We start from the raw sequence: 16316 nt of genomic DNA on the forward strand, positions 1-16316 counted from the left end.
ACTCTATAGAGCCAGAAAGTGACACTGATGAAACTCAGGTGCCCCTTCCCGCATACTATACCACCTTACACGGTGACACAGAGGAAGGTGCAGATGAAAGTGCCTGTTCCCTGAGCAGGTGGGGGGGTCTTACTCGTGGGTGACGGCAGTGGCACAGGGCCCCTCATAGTACGCAAAAGTGTCTCTGCCGGTGGGATGGCCCACTCGCCGTCAGACAAACCGCCATACTATGAGGGGCCCTGTGCCAGTGCCGTCGCCCAAGAGTGGGCCCCCCATGCTTGCTCAGGGCCATAGCACTTGCAATGCTTACCTCTCCCTGCTCCACCGCCGTGACGTCTTCCGCCTTTCCTGACAGTGACATTCAGGTTACAGAGCGTGATGACATCACGTCTGTATGCACTCTACCGAAACAGTACAAGTGCAGAGAACTTTAAAATGGCAATGCTGAGGAGTCCAGAGTAGAGCAGTGTCCAGCGAGGAGAGGTATTTAATTTTTTAAAATGTTGGGAGCATTTTTTTGGGAGCAATATACACTGGAGAATGATATATGGGGCCCATCATACACTGGAGCATCATCCATTTGGCCCATCATATACTGGAGCATTCCAAATGGGGGACATCAGACACTGGAGCAGCATTTATGAGGCCCATTATACACTGGATGATTAGAAATGGGGCCCATTATATATGGAGCATAATTTGGGCCCATAACACACTGGAGCAGCGTCCATGGGGACCAACATGTACTGAAGCATTCCAAAGGGGGGACATCAGACACTGGAGCAGCATTTATGGGGCCCATTATAGACTCGAGCATTAGAAATGGGGCCCATTATATATGGACTCTATGGAGCATTATTTGGGCCCATAAGACAGTGGAGCATCATCCATGGGGACCAACATATTCCGTAGCATTATATGGAGCTCATCATATACTGTATGGAACATTATATGGGACTAGAGTTGAGCGACTTTTGGTTTTTTAGGGTCGCGTTTCGTTTCGTGAAACCCGACTTTTCCAAAAGTCGGGTCGAGCAAGATCGTCCGATTATAGGGAAAAGTCATGGTCGTCCCGAAACACGAAACCCAATGTAAGTCAATGGGGATTAAAAATCGGCAGTGAGAGGAGGACAGGAAACACACCTACAATGCCCATTTGAATGCCAAAAGCATCAATTCTTCTTTCTTAAGCTTGTCAACCTTAATTAAATTCATAATACAAGTTACGCACTGAAAAATGGGGGTTATTAGGCTAAAGTTGTGGGGGGGGAGGGCTGGCTGCAGGTTTTCATGTGCCCTGGGCGAAAGAGCGCCCCTTTAACACATACCACAACTCATCATGCTCCTATACGGCAGAGAAATAGCGGTATAGTACAATGAAAAATACCTCACTTTTTACATCTCATGACGAGGCCCATCTATTTCTCCATACAGAATCATTGGTCCCATATAATGTTTGAAACAGTATATGATGAGCTCCACATAATGCTACAGTATATGTTGGTCCCCATGGATGAAGCTCCACTGTCTTATGGGCCCAAATAATGCTCCAAACATAATGGGCCCCATTTCTAATGCTCTAGTGTATAATGGGCCCTGTAAATGCTGCTCCAGTGTCTGATGTCCACCTTTGGAATGTTCCAGTGTATGGTGGGCCCCATCTATCATTCTCCAGAGTATAGTGCTCCCCAAAAATTGCTGTCCCAACATTGAAAACAATCAAATAAGTCTCCTCGCTAGGGAATCCCTGTACTTGTCTGGACAGGTGCTGTAGCTTGCTTAACAGCTTGCCAGCCGTTCTCACGCCCAGTATGGATTACACGTGATTGCACAAAGGTGAGAAAGGGTACCGTATCCCTGGATAACATGTATGGATAGCGTACACATTCAAAATATATGTCTATACAGCATGAGGCAGGCTCAGACGGTGTTAGGCCCAGTATGGATTGCACGTGATTGCACAAAGGTTAGAAAGGGTACTGTATCCCCGGATAACATGTATGGATAGCGTACACATTCAAAATATATATCTCAGGAGGCAGGCTCAGACGGTGTCAGGCACAGTATGGATTTGACGGCCCAGATTACACAGCGGAGGAGCAGGGAGAGGTAAAGATTGCAAATGCTGGGGCCCTGCCCAAGCAAGGGGGGCCCACTCGTGGGCGTCGGTACTGGCACTGGGCCCCTCATAGTACAGCGGTGTGTCTGACGGCGGGTGTGCACCACCACCGTCAGAGACACTTGATTGCACTATGAGGGACCCTGTGCCAGTGCCCGCGCCCAAGAGTCGGCCTACCCATCTGTCCAGGGGAACGGCTCTCGCACGGTGTCGTGCGCTAGGTGGTGACCCCGGCCATGGGGGGGGAGGCAGCACAGTTAGGGAGTTTTAGAAAGTGGCATATGTTGATGTTGGACATTCAGCTGATGCAAAAGGCGAAATAGGTGAAGTACCAGGAAGAGGTGGACCAAAGCAAGCCATTTTTCTGTCACCCTATGTGTCATCAGGGGAAGGTGGGACAAAATTCTTGGAAACCCATGCGTGGTTCATTTTAATGAAGGTTAGATCATCCACATTTTGGGTTGACAGACGGGTCCTTTTTTCTGTCAGGATTGATCCAGCTGCACTGAAGACTCTTTCCGATAGCACACTTGCAGCTGGGCAAGCGAGCTCCTGTAAGGCATATTGGGCCAATTCAGGCCAGGTGTCCAGTTTAGCGGCCCAATAGTCAAAGGGGAATGACCTGTGTGGGAGAACATCGATATGGGAGGAAAAGTAGTTTGTAACCATAGTTGACAACTGCTGTCTCCTGTCACTTTCCATCGATGCAGTATTACCAGTTGTGTGAGCGGTATTTGAAAAATCAGTCCACAACATTGTCATGAAACCCCTGTCTCCAACGCCACTTCTGCTGTGTGCACCACGAACACCTCTGCCAAGCTGCCCCCAGCCCGTACGGCTCGTGTGAGAACCATCACCGCTGCTGTGTGCTGGGAATGCCTCAAGCAACCGATTTACCAGAGTTGCTTGTTTATTAGCCAATATTAGGTCAAGGTTCTCCTGTGGCATGATGTTTTGTAATTTGCCTTTATAGCGTGGATCCAGGATGCTGGCCAACCAGTAGTCGTCATCGTTCATCATTTTGGCAATGCGGGGGTCCCTTTTTAGGATCCGCAAGGCATAATCTGACATGTGGGCCAATGTTCCCGGTGTCAATGATGCACTGCGAGTGCTGGGTGGAGGAGCACTTTCTGGCAAATCCACATCCCTCCAGTCACGCACAAACCCTGTACCAGACCTTGCCACGCCAACATTTTCACTTGCCCCACGAGATGCATCCTCCTCCCCTAAGTAATCATCCCCATCATCCTCCTCCTCCTCTTCTTCCTCCACCTCGTCCAGGAGAGGTCCCTGAGCAGACAATGGCTGAATGTCATCAAGGATTCCCTCCTCCTCTTCCTCCTCATCAACATTGGCTGCAGACGCCTGCTCCTTAAGGTGCGTCAAAGTTTGCATGAGCAGACGCATAACTGGGATGCTCATGCTTAGGATGGCGTCGTCTGCGCTTACCAGCCGTGTGCATTCCTCAAAACACTGAAGGACTTTACAGAGGTCTTTCAGCTTCGACCACTGCACACCTGTCAACTCCATGTCTGCTCTCAAAGTGCCTGGCCGTGTATCCTCCCACAAATGCATTATGGCCTGCCTCTGCTCGCACAGCTGCTCCACCATGTGCAGGGTGGAGTTCCACCTTGTTGCAATGTCGATAATGAGGCGGTGGTTGGGAAGGTGAAGCAATCGCTGCAGCTTCTGCATACGAACGGAGTGTACAGGCGACCGGCGGATGTGCGCGCACAGTCTTCGCACCTTCTGGAGCAGGGCTGTTAACTCCGGATAATTTTTGAGGAAGCACTGCACCACCAGGTTCAAGGTGTGAGCCAAGCAAGGTATGTGGCTGAGTTTTGAAAGGGCTATGGCTGCCACAAAATTATGGCCATTATCACTAACTACCTTGCCTGCCTCAAGATGTACACTGCCCAGCCATGACTCAGTTTGTCGCTTCAAGTACTCGGCCAGCACCTCGGCGGTGTGTCTGTTGCCCAAACACATCATCTGCAACACAGCCTGCTGACGCTTTCCACTAGCTGCTCGATAGGGGGACACATCGTGTGCAACAGTGGCAGCTGCAGATGGAGTGCTCGTACGACTGCGCTCTGTGGACGAGCTTTCGCTTCTGGAGGAGGAGGAGGAGGAGGAGGGTTGAACGCCTACAGCCAACTGTTTACTATACCGTGGGCTAGGCAGCACTGTCCCACCACCGCTGTCCCCTGTGGACCCTGCATCCACCACATTAACCCAGTGCGCAGTGATGGACACGTAACGGCCCTGGCCATGCCGACTGGACCATGCATCAGTTGTGAGGTGCACCTTTCCGCTCACTGACTGCTTGAGTGCATGGACAATGCGGTCTTTCACATGATGGTGGAGGGCTGGGATGGCTTTGCGAGAGAAGAAGTGGCGACTGGGTAGGTCATAGCGTGGTACTGCATAGGCCATGAGTTCGCGGAAAGCTGTGCTTTCCACCAACCGAAAGGGCATCATCTCAAACGAGATTAGTTTGGCAATGTGGGCGTTCAAACCCAGTGTACGCGGATGAGAGACTGAGTACTTTCTTGACCTACTCATAGTGTCTGGGAGGGTGAGCTGGACTTGAGAGCTGCATATGGTGGAAGTAGCGGTGGACAGGGCGGACTGAGAGAGGGTTGATGATGGTGATGGAGTTGGTGTTCTTTCTGATGGCCTAGAATCAGTCTTTCGTTGATATAACAGTGGGATTCCCTGACTGCTGTGGTCTTGCAACGACACCTCAACATTTGCTGCTGTGCTAACCGGTGGGCTTACAGTGGGGGAAACAATGTAGCGTTGCTGACTACCTTCGTTGTGATCAGTTGCACATGTGGCACTTGAGGTTTGGTGTTGTGTCCACGCTTGCAAGTGCATGCTGGTTAAATGTCTAAGCATGCAACTGGTATTCAAATTTTTCAGATTTTTCCCTCGGCTAAAGGTCTTTGCGCACTTCTTACAGATAACCTTGGCCTGATCATGAGGATTTTGGTCAAAAAAGTGCCACACTGCACTCTTCCTACTTTGGCAGACATTTTGCGGCCTAGCACGCTGTGATCTTTTGACCCTCTGGACAAGCTGTCCAGCAACTCTTTTGATGTTTGGAACCTGTCTTTGGAGTGCTCCGGGCCTGCCAGATAACAGCTGTTGCGATGTCGATGTCTGCTGTGGATGCTCCTCATCTGAGCTATTGGAAGCAGCACCCTCTTCCCCCAATGGATGCCAATCTGGGTCAACAACTGGGTCATCCATCACCTCCTCTTCTATGTCATGTGCACCTTCCTCTCATGTGCACCTTCCTCTGTGTCACCGTGTATGGTGGTATAGTGTGCGGGAAGGGGCACCTGAGTCTCATCAGGGTCAGAATCTGGCTCTGTACACTGCGAGGACAATGTAGTGCTCTGAGTGAATGTACCAGCAGAATCATCCATCAGCGGCTGTGCATCAGTGCACTCCATGTCAGATTCATCTTGGCCTGGGTAATTCACCATTTGACTTGATAATCCAGGCATGGTATGTGAAAACAGCTCCATGGAGTAATCAGTAGTATGGCCTGCGTCATCCTTCAATCTTGGTTGGGGTGAAGGACACAAGGAAAGGTGTGGTTCATGAACATGAGCCTCCAATGACGACTCAGTGCTTTTACTTTTTACAACTGAAGAAGAGGAGGCGATAGAGCTGGAGGCTGAGTCAGCAATGTAAGACAAAACTTTTTCCTGATGCTCTGGCTTTAAAAGCGGTTTGCCAACTCCTAGAAATCTAAGCGTTCGAGGCCTTATGTAGCCAGACGATGACGCAGGGTCAGCACCTCCTGCATTCGGTCCTATTTTGCTCTTGCCACTACCATCAGATCCACCACCAACACCATCATTACCAGCTGCCAACCCCCGCCCAATTCCACGGCCTCTTCCACCAGCCTTCCTCATTTTTGGTAGAAATGTAGACAAAATCCAACAAACTATATAGTAATGTAAAACAATGTACAAGGTGTCTATAGGACAGGGGAGATTTTGAATTTCTGCACACACTTGTGGACAGTGGACACTTTTGGATTGTGTGAGGCCCACTGATATCTGAGCGCTATGTGACAGGCTCGATGGCACAGCTGTGACAAAAGTGAATAGAGGATAAGGGAGATTTTGAATTTCTGCACACACTTGTGGACAGTGGACACTTTTGGATTGTGTGAGGCCCACTGATATCTGAGCGCTATGTGACAGGCTCGATGGCACAGCTGTGACAAAAGTGACTAGAGGATAAGGGAGATTTTGAATCTCTGCACACACTTTTGGACACTGGACACTTTTGGATTGTGTGAGGCCCACTGATATCTGAGCGCTATGTGACAGGCTCGATGGCACTGCTGTGACAAAAGTGACTAGAGGATAAGGGAGATTTTGAATTTCTGCACACACTTGTGGACAGTGGACACTTTTGGATTGTGTGAGGCCCACTGATATCTGAGCGCTATGTGACAGGCTCGATGGCACTGCTGTGACAAAAGTGACTAGAGGATAAGGGAGATTTTGAATTTCTGCACACACTTGTGGACAGTGGACACTTTTGGATTGTGTGAGGCCCACTGATATCTGAGCGCTATGTGACAGGCTCGATGGCACAGCTGTGACAAAAGTGACTAGAGGATAAGGGAGATTTTGAATCTCTGCACACACTTTTGGACACTGGACACTTTTGGATTGTGTGAGGCCCACTGATATCTGAGCACTATGTGACAGGCTCGATGGCACTGCTGTGACAAAAGTGACTAGAGGATAAGGGAGATTTTGAATTTCTGCACACACTTGTGGACAGTGGACACTTTTGGTTTGTGTGAGGCCCACTGATATTTGAGCGCTATGTGACAGGCTCGATGACACTGCTGTGACAAAAGTGACTAGAGGATAAGGGAGATTTTGAATTTCTGCACACACTTGTGGACAGTGGACACTTTTGGATTGTGTGAGGCCCACTGATATCTGAGCGCTATGTGACAGGCTCGATGGCACTGCTGTGACAAAAGTGACTAGAGGATAAGGGAGATTTTGAATTTCTGCACACACTTGTGGACAGTGGACACTTTTGGATTGTGTGAGGCCCACTGATATCTGAGCACTATGTGACAGGCTCGATGGCACTGCTGTGACAAAAGTGACTAGAGGATAAGGGAGATTTTGAATTTCTGCACACACTTGTGGACAGTGGACACTTTTGGTTTGTGTGAGGCCCACTGATATTTGAGCGCTATGTGACAGGCTCGATGACACTGCTGTGACAAAAGTGACTAGAGGATAAGGGAGATTTTGAATTTCTGCACACACTTGTGGACAGTGGACACTTTTGGATTGTGTGAGGCCCACTGATATCTGAGCGCTATGTGACAGGCTCGATGGCACTGCTGTGACAAAAGTGACTAGAGGATAAGGGAGATTTTGAATTTCTGCACACACTTGTGGACAGTGGACACTTTTGGATTGTGTGAGGCCCACTGATATCTGAGCGCTATGTGACAGGCTCGATGGCACAGCTGTGACAAAAGTGACTAGAGGATAAGGGAGATTTTGAATTTCTGCACACACTTGTGGACAGTGGACACTTTTGGATTGTGTGAGGCCCACTGATATCTGAGCGCTATGTGACAGGCTCGATGGCACAGCTGTGACAAAAGTGACTAGAGGATAAGGGAGATTTTGAATCTCTGCACACACTTTTGGACACTGGACACTTTTGGATTGTGTGAGGCCCAATGAATATCTGAGCGCTATGTGACAGGCTCGATGGCACAGCTGTGACAAAAGTGACTAGAGGATAAGGGACATTGGATTGCTTTTAAAAAAGCAGTTTGCGGAGCAGTGGGTAAACAACAATGCCAGCCTGTCAGGAAGCCTTAAAAGGCAGCCCAACAACCAACACCACTGATACACCACTATATAGCCTCCCCTTGCACTGCACACACAGTGACTGGTGTGTTGTGCAGGCCAAATTGCTAGCAGCAGAAGCAGTTTTTTTTCTTCTACAGCAGGACAAAAAAAAAAAATTGGGATTGCTTTTAAAAAAGCAGTTTGCGGAGCAGTGGGTAAACAGCAATGCCAGCCTGTCAGGAAGCCTTAAAAGGCAGCCCAACAACCAACACCACTGATACACCACTATATAGCCTCCCCTTGCACTGCACACACAGTGACTGGTGTGTTGTGCAGGCCAAATCGCTAGCAGCAGAAGCAGTTTTTTTGTCTTCTTCCCTGCCTAACGCTCTCCCTACAGAATCAGCAGCAACCTCTCCCTATACTAAGATCGGCAGAAGTAAGATGGCGGTCGGCGTGCACGCCCTTTTATACCCCCTGTGACGCCCACCAAGGCAAGCCAATCACTTGCATGCCCTTCTGAAAGATGGTGGTGACCCGTGCCTATGTCATCACGTTGCCCACAGTGTCCGTGGATCCTGAATGGCTGAAAAAGAGCGCAAAACAAACTTTTGAAACGCGACTTTGGCGCGTAAGTCGCCGACCTCGTGGCCGACCTCATCCTAGGGTCGGGTTTCGTTTCATGAAACCCGACTTTGCCAAAAGTCGGCGACTTTTGAATTTTTTCGACCCGTTTCGCTCAACTCTATATGGGACCAATTATTCTGTGTGGAGAAATATATGGGGCTCATTATTCTGTATGGCGCACTAGGTGGTGGCCATAATACTGTATGGAGTAATATACTGTCCGCTTTTTGAGCTATTGTAGAATTTAAAATAGATATCAGTCATGTCATGTAAGCAGTGAAGTATTTTTCTTTGTACTATACCTATATTTCTGTGCCGTATCGGAGCATCATGAGTTGTGGTATGTGTTATGTGCACTGACACTCTTTGGCCCAGGGCACACAAAAACCTGGTGCCAGCCCTACCCCCCCCACAACTTTAGCCAAATAACCCCCAGTTTCCAATGCGTAGACTATTATTATAAAGTAAATTAAGTTTGCCAAGCTTAAGTAATAAGAATTTATGTCGTTGGCATTGAAATGGGCACTGTAGGTGTTTAATAAAAAATGGGTCTTCAGTAAAATTTTTGTGGCAAAAAGTTAAATATTTATTTTTTCCTTCCAGATTGCTTTGGTTCCTGTGAAGCACATGAAGGGTAAATTAACTTTTTGAATGTGGTTATTAGCACTTTGAGGGGTGCAGTTTTTAGAATGCTGTCGCTTTTGATGCTTTCTGTCATATAAGTCAAATTCACTTCAAATGTGAAGTTTTTGTAAATTTTGTTGGAAAAATTAGAAAATCGCTTTTAACACTTATAATTTCCTAACAATGAAAAATTATGTTTCAAAAATTGTGCTGATGTAAAGTAGACATGTGAAAAATGTTAATTATTAGCTATTTAGTGCGACATATCTCTATGATTTAATGGCAACAAAAATTAAAAGTTTAAAAATTGTGAAATTTTCAATATTTTTGCCAAATTTACTGTATTTTCACAAGTCATATCGAAGAAATTTTACATCTACCTTATAGTTCAATATGAAGCACAGAAAAACTTATCTGATATGGGTATACCTTGATGTTTGGTGGAGCGGATTAGTATACATTTTTTGCAAAAAATGTATCAACCAAATACCCTGTTTTGCTATCATCTTTTTACTAGCACTTGCTGTTTACTGTTACTTTTTACACCACAGTATTTTTTCACGTTTTACTGTGTTTCTCTGTGTTTCAGTCTTTTGGTGGTGTGAACACTGTCCTACAGACTTGTTCACTGTGTGCATGGTCCATGTGTTTATATTCATTTGGTTTCTTGCTTTTGCAAGATTTGGGAGGTCTCCACCCCTCCCTTGTGGGCCATGCACATATAAGCCTTCTTCCACAGCGTGTCCACATCGGACATTACCTTTCTGAATCCTGCTCATATAGGTACTATACAAATGGTCAGGTTTTTAAATACATCGGTTAAGGACTGCTTTGATATGGGTATACCTTGACGTTTGGTAGAGAGGCTTAGCATACATTTTTTGCAAAAAACGTAGCAAACAAATACCCTGTTTTGCTATCATCTTTTTACTAGCACTTGCTGTTTACTGTTACTTTTTTACAACAGAGTATTTTTATACGTTTGTTATACTGTTTTTCTGTGTTTCAGTCTTTTGGTGGTGTGAACACTGTCCTACAGACTTGTTCACTGTGTGCATGGCCCATGTGTATATATTCTTGAAGTACAATATGTAGTGAAAAACTACATCGGAATCAATGGGATTTATTGAAGTGATTTAGGGTTATTACTTATTACCTCATAAAATTACAGTTGACAGATTTTAAAAATGAGGCCTGTCAATACCCTACAAAGTGTCTCGGTCTTTAAGGGTTTAAAAAAATGACATAAAAGATGAATGCAGCTTTGGGCCTCATTCAAACGTCCGTGTCATGTACATGTCCTGTCCACAGATACAGCATGTACTTGTTATAGACTATGGCGCAGCTTCCATTACTGTGTTTTGTAGAAGATTGGTCCACAAAGAATCAAGGCGTCTTTGAACCGAGTCACAGATTAAAGTTACCCGTACAGGTCTATGGGTCCATGAGAATCACTGGTAGCACACGGAAGGCACAAGAGTGTAATCCATGTGCCATCCATGAGTAAAGCACCACTCCAGAGGGATTCTTACTTTACCACTAAAGTGGTGCCACTAATCTGATTTCCTCATCCCTTTTCTTGTACTTATCAGCCGTCATCTTCATCTATTCTCAGTGTCGCTCCGATTGGTCTCCAGCAGTTTGTGAACTGCCGGTTCGCTCCAGTGTTTGCTGTGTGAGCCGGAAGTCATGACTCATTATAAGTCTATAAGAGCCTCATTCTGGTGATAGGTGAAGGTGGCAGCGAGTAAGGAGAATTCTAGGTCAGGGACCTCAGATTAGCTGCACCACTCCAGCGCTAAAAGAAAAACCCACTGGAGTGGTGCTTCTGAAACCATATGACAAGAATCACCAAAAATCCGAATTATGTACAGTGTTTCTGCTACCAACACACAGCATTATTAGTTCAAGAAACAAAGCCTAAAAATAGCAATGTCTGAACATACCTTTAAGATAGTTTTAAATTGACTCAAGGTGGGAAGGGGCTCAATTTACATAATCTGCCTTGGGCACCAAAATACATTGTCTTGGCCCTGTGTGGATATGGCATGGGGAATACTCCTTTAAGGGTGAGTACATTTGTAGTGGATTTGATGTGGATTTGAGGTGCAGATTCCACTCCACATATTCCCAGCAGTTTATAGCACAGTACTTGTGGGGGTTCATTTCACGTCAGGATGAAAAGACAATGACCCCAATTCATGAAGGTATTTTCTCCAGTTTTCTGCCACAAAGCACCTTAAAATATCAGGAAAGGTCTATATCTTTGTACTGTATTAGCCAATAGATAGAAAATATTTAGAATTGAGAGTCAATTCTAAATATTTTTCTTAAAATGTCAGAATTTTTTACTCAACTTGTAGGTCACACAAGAATTTAGAAAATATTGGCATTTTTAAGTTGGGGCGAGATGGGATGTGACTAAGCCGGCCCATCTAATTTATCAAAATTTATGTCACTTTTGTAAAGTAAATATCACCAGAAATATATTCCAGCCCATAATTGGAGTAACATTTCTGACGGAGGAGCTCGGCACTTGTAAGAGACTCCTAATTCACTAAATTAGGTGGGAGCATGAAAGGTCAGTTCTGTACAGGGCACCATCCAGGCAACGACCGGCCCTCGTCCTGACTCCTCCTGACGACATACAGAATTTGGTGAATACAAAAACAGACATGGTGAACTCAACGTGTTCAATCTATTAATTGTTAAGGAATTTAAACTGCCCCAAAGATGTCAGACACCAGCTTAACCTCCTCCCCCTATACAGAGCACATGCACGCTCAGCTACATCTAATGTGCATGTGTGTGGTGGGATAACGTGTTTATTCCTCAGCTCGCTCCGCTGTCCGGCTACATTCAGAGTTTCTCCTCCGGTGCAGATGTTCCTATAGTCTGTAATCATTATGTCAGCGCTGGTTTATACCTGACTGGTTTATACAATGATCTGTACAGAAAGAATCTATTCCCAGAGGAAGAAGAGAAGACAGAAATCATCACTGAGCGCTCTGCTAATTCTCTGCACCTTCCTCTACACAACATTGTAACACAGCGACATCATGGGGGATGAGGAGGAGGTTTTTGTACGGCTCTGTATCACTGTGTGAGAGGAGCGCTATTACTCTGCATACAGTAATAATCTGCTGCATCGTCCTCTGTCGCTCCTCGGATTGTAAGAGTGAAATCAGTTCCAGATCCAGATCCAGTGAATCTGTCTGGGATTCCAGATTGTCTTGTATTTGCTAAATAGATGAGAAGTTTTGGAGGCTGCCCGGATTTCTGTTGGTACCAGTGTAAATAGTCTTTGGAGTTTCTGCTATTGTAGAGACTTTGACTGGATTTACATGAGACGGTGACTGTGTCTCCCGGTGACACCGACAGATAATCCGGAGTCTGAGTCATCACAATCTGTCCACAGGAAACTGGGAGCAGAAGAGAAGAGATAATGGTGACAATCATTGATATAATGATGTGTGCTCCTTCTCCTCTTACTACATGTATACAGCCATGTCCTGTACACTCTCATCTGTCCCACATAGTATAACCCTCACCGGACATTACCTTGTATGTACAGGTACAGCACACAGAGCAGAGATCTCAGGGAAACCATCGTCATTGTTCTGGGCGCTCACAGACACAGATCATTGGTCTCATGTCTTATTTATATCACAAGAAATCTACAGGGAAATCGTCTGAGATTATGTCACAGGAAACAGGCAAATCACCGGATTATACGAGATTACATCATCTGCTGCTTTCATGGGCTAAGTGGCAAATTTTTAAAGAGGATGACATTACATTCTTCTGTGTAGATATTATAGGAAATAATCAAGGTCACTTAATAGGAAAAATTGTAAGTGTAGAAGTTTCCTGATCTGTGTGTTTTGCTCGGTGTTGGATCAGCACCAGCTCTATGGATAATGCTAAAGGAAGATCAGAATTACCGAAAGTGCAGATTTATTAAAAGTAATCGTGAATTATGACTTTTACAGTGAAAGAGTGATGAAACCCTTTGTGATGACAATCAGCGATGTCCGGGGGGAATTCTCATACATGAATCCTCCTTAATGTCTCTATCACACGGCACAATTGTGCTCAGTATTTGTAGCCAAAACCAGAACTGAGCCCAAACCACAGAAGAGGCGCAGATCTTTTTGGGATCATTTCCTTTTCTTTTTACAAATCCTGACACATAATCCAGAGACTGTGAATGTGACCTTATTCCGGATACACACACACAACGCTGCTGTATTCTTCATGGCGACTTCATTGGCTTTGACAATTTTTTAAGGCCAACATGTCTTTAAAGTTTCGAGTGAAATTTGCCCGTTCTCCGGTCACTGATGTCTGATCTTTGGCTTCTCCTTTGATGGAAATAAACATCAATGCGCAGTTTGCTCTGGTTATGGCATTTATTTCTCATATTTTTTTCTCATTTTCTCAAACTTCTCCCAAGAACTTGAGAAAAACAAAAATAGATCTTTAAAATGTTCCACAATAAAAGGAAAAGACAGCAAAAATGTTTGTGAAAAATGTGTTGAAAACCTTTGAACTTCCCGGCCATTTATACAGTAATTTAAATATAGTCTCCGGCAAATTTATTGAGGAAAATGCACTAAAATCAATTGATGACTTGCGCCACATTTATTATGTTTTTAGACCATTTCTGAAAAGGGGTTTGGCCTCATAGAAAACGGTCGCGGTTTGCCAAAAAGGTACCAAGCTACACAAAGCTCTGAAGAATGTGCCCAGATTTACTGTAAATGTAGACTGGACGGTCCTAAAAAACAACAGATGTGTCAATCGCTCGTAGATCTGGGGCATTTTAAGATATTTGCATTGTCCAAGAATTAGAGAATAGAGACGATTGGGTGTTTTTACATTCAGTTTCATTAACTAAAAGCCTCAATAAAGTCACTTGTGACAAGAAGGCGCACCGACTCTGACCAACAGCGACTTCAGACTTTTTCTCTGTAAAGACTATTGCGCTTTCTTGCTTTATCTTAATGTGAATTTGTATCAAAAATTGTTTGTTTGTCAGAACCATAAAATGCCATAAAAAATCACTCACATTACACTGCGTTCCAAATTATTATGCAAATTGGAGTTAAGTGTCATAAAGATGTAATTTTTTGTATTTCAAATAAACTCATAGATGGTATTGTGTATCAGGGCTCTTTGGATCACTGAAATCAATCTCAAATTCCTGTGATAATTAGTTTACCAGGTGAGCCCAATTAAAGGAAAACTACTTAAGAATGATGTTCCACATTATTAAGCAGGGCACAGGTTTCAAGGAATTTAGGAAAGAAAAAGGACCTCTCTGCTGCTGAAAAGCATCAAATAGTGCAATGCCTTGGTCAAGAGATGAAAACATTAGATATTTCCCAAAAATTTAAATGTGACCATCGTACTGTTAAGAGATTTGTGGTTGATTCTGAGCACAGACATGTTTGTGCTGATAAAGGCAGAATGAGGAAGGTTTCTGCCAGGCAAGTTCATCGGATTAAGAGAGCAGCTGCTAAAAAGCCATTAAAAACCAGCAAACAGATATTTAAAGCTGCTGGTGCCTCTGGAGTCCCTCGAACCTCATTGTGTAGGATCCTTCAAAGGCTTGCTGTGGTGCATAAACCTACTATTCGGCCAACCCTAAAAAGTGTTCACAAGCAGAAATTGTAGCAGTGGGTCCAGACATACATAAAGACTATTTTTCATACAGTCTTGTTTACTGATGAGTGTCGAGCAACCCTGGATGGTCCAGATGGATTGTTGGTGGATGGCCACTATGTTCCAACAAGGCTGCGACTTCAGCAAGGAGGAGGAGGAGTCATGTTTTGGGCCAGAATCATGGGGAAACAGCTGGTAGGGCTCTTTAAGGTTCCTGAAGGTGTGAAAATGACCTCTGCAAAGTATATCGAGTTTCTGACTGACAGCTGTCTTCCATGGTATAAAAAGCAGAAATGTGCCTTCAGGAGCAAAATCCTCTTCATGCATGACAATGCACCATCTCATGCTGCAAAGAATACCTCTGAGTCATTGACTGCTATGGACATAAAAGGAGATAAACTCATGGTGTGGCCACCATCTTCCCCTGACCTCAACCCTGTAGAAAACCTTTGGAGTATCATCAAGCAAAAGATCTATGAGGGAGGCAGATCACATCAAAACAGCAACTCTGGGAGGCTATTCCGACTTCATGCAAAGAAATCCAAGCAGAAACTCTCCAAAAACTCCCAAGTTCAATGGATGCAAGAATTGTGAAGGTGATGTCACAGAAGGGTTCCTATGATAGCATGTAACTTGGCCTGTTAGGATGTGATAAGAACTGAATGAGTTAAATGAATTCTGCTGAACTTTATCTTTTCTTCGAGGAGATGTCTCAGACATCTCCCTTGTTAACCAAGGTCGAATATTTCCTTCTTATGTGATTTGTGTGGTAGGAGGACAAGTTGTTTAACTATTTTTCTTTTCTTTATTGCGCATGACTGTAAATGTCTAAATTCTTTGCTATAAAAGATGGAAGCCTAACTGATAAGCCAGAGGCGCTCAGCAGGCATCCCGAGTGGTATTATACAGCTTGTGTCTGTGTTATTCTTCTCGATGGAGCAATTGATTAGAGACATATGGTGCTTCACACCTAAGAACATCGGTCCTTCAGATGAAAGAGTAATCTGAGGGATCCCGACAGTTTCCTGGCGCCCGAAACAGGGACCTGATATAGGCACCTCTCCAAGACTACCCGATCTACAGACCACTCCAGTTACTGATGAAATTGTGAACAGCAGACCTAAACACCTGGCCAGGTAAGAGATCAATTTTTCTATTCTCTGCTCTTCATAATCTATCATTATAACTAAGGTCCGTATAAAGGGGAATCTAGTAGAGGAGGGGGCCGTAAAATCAGGTCCATATAAGAACTCTGAGGAAATCGGGTGTGACACGCATATGTAATTTCTGCTCGAATGAGGTTACTGTAGGTTCTGTCTGTGCACAGCTATTTTTAGAAAAAGAGCTGATGCAAATCAAAATGGGAGAGGTCTGACATTACGGAATATAAGGCTGGGTGAACAGTTCATACTGCGCAG

The sequence above is a fragment of the Dendrobates tinctorius genome, unplaced genomic scaffold, assembly GCF_039654945.1.
Source record: "Dendrobates tinctorius isolate UK_male_01 unplaced genomic scaffold, ASM3965494v1 ptg000095l, whole genome shotgun sequence".
NCBI lineage: Eukaryota > Metazoa > Chordata > Amphibia > Anura > Dendrobatidae > Dendrobates > Dendrobates tinctorius.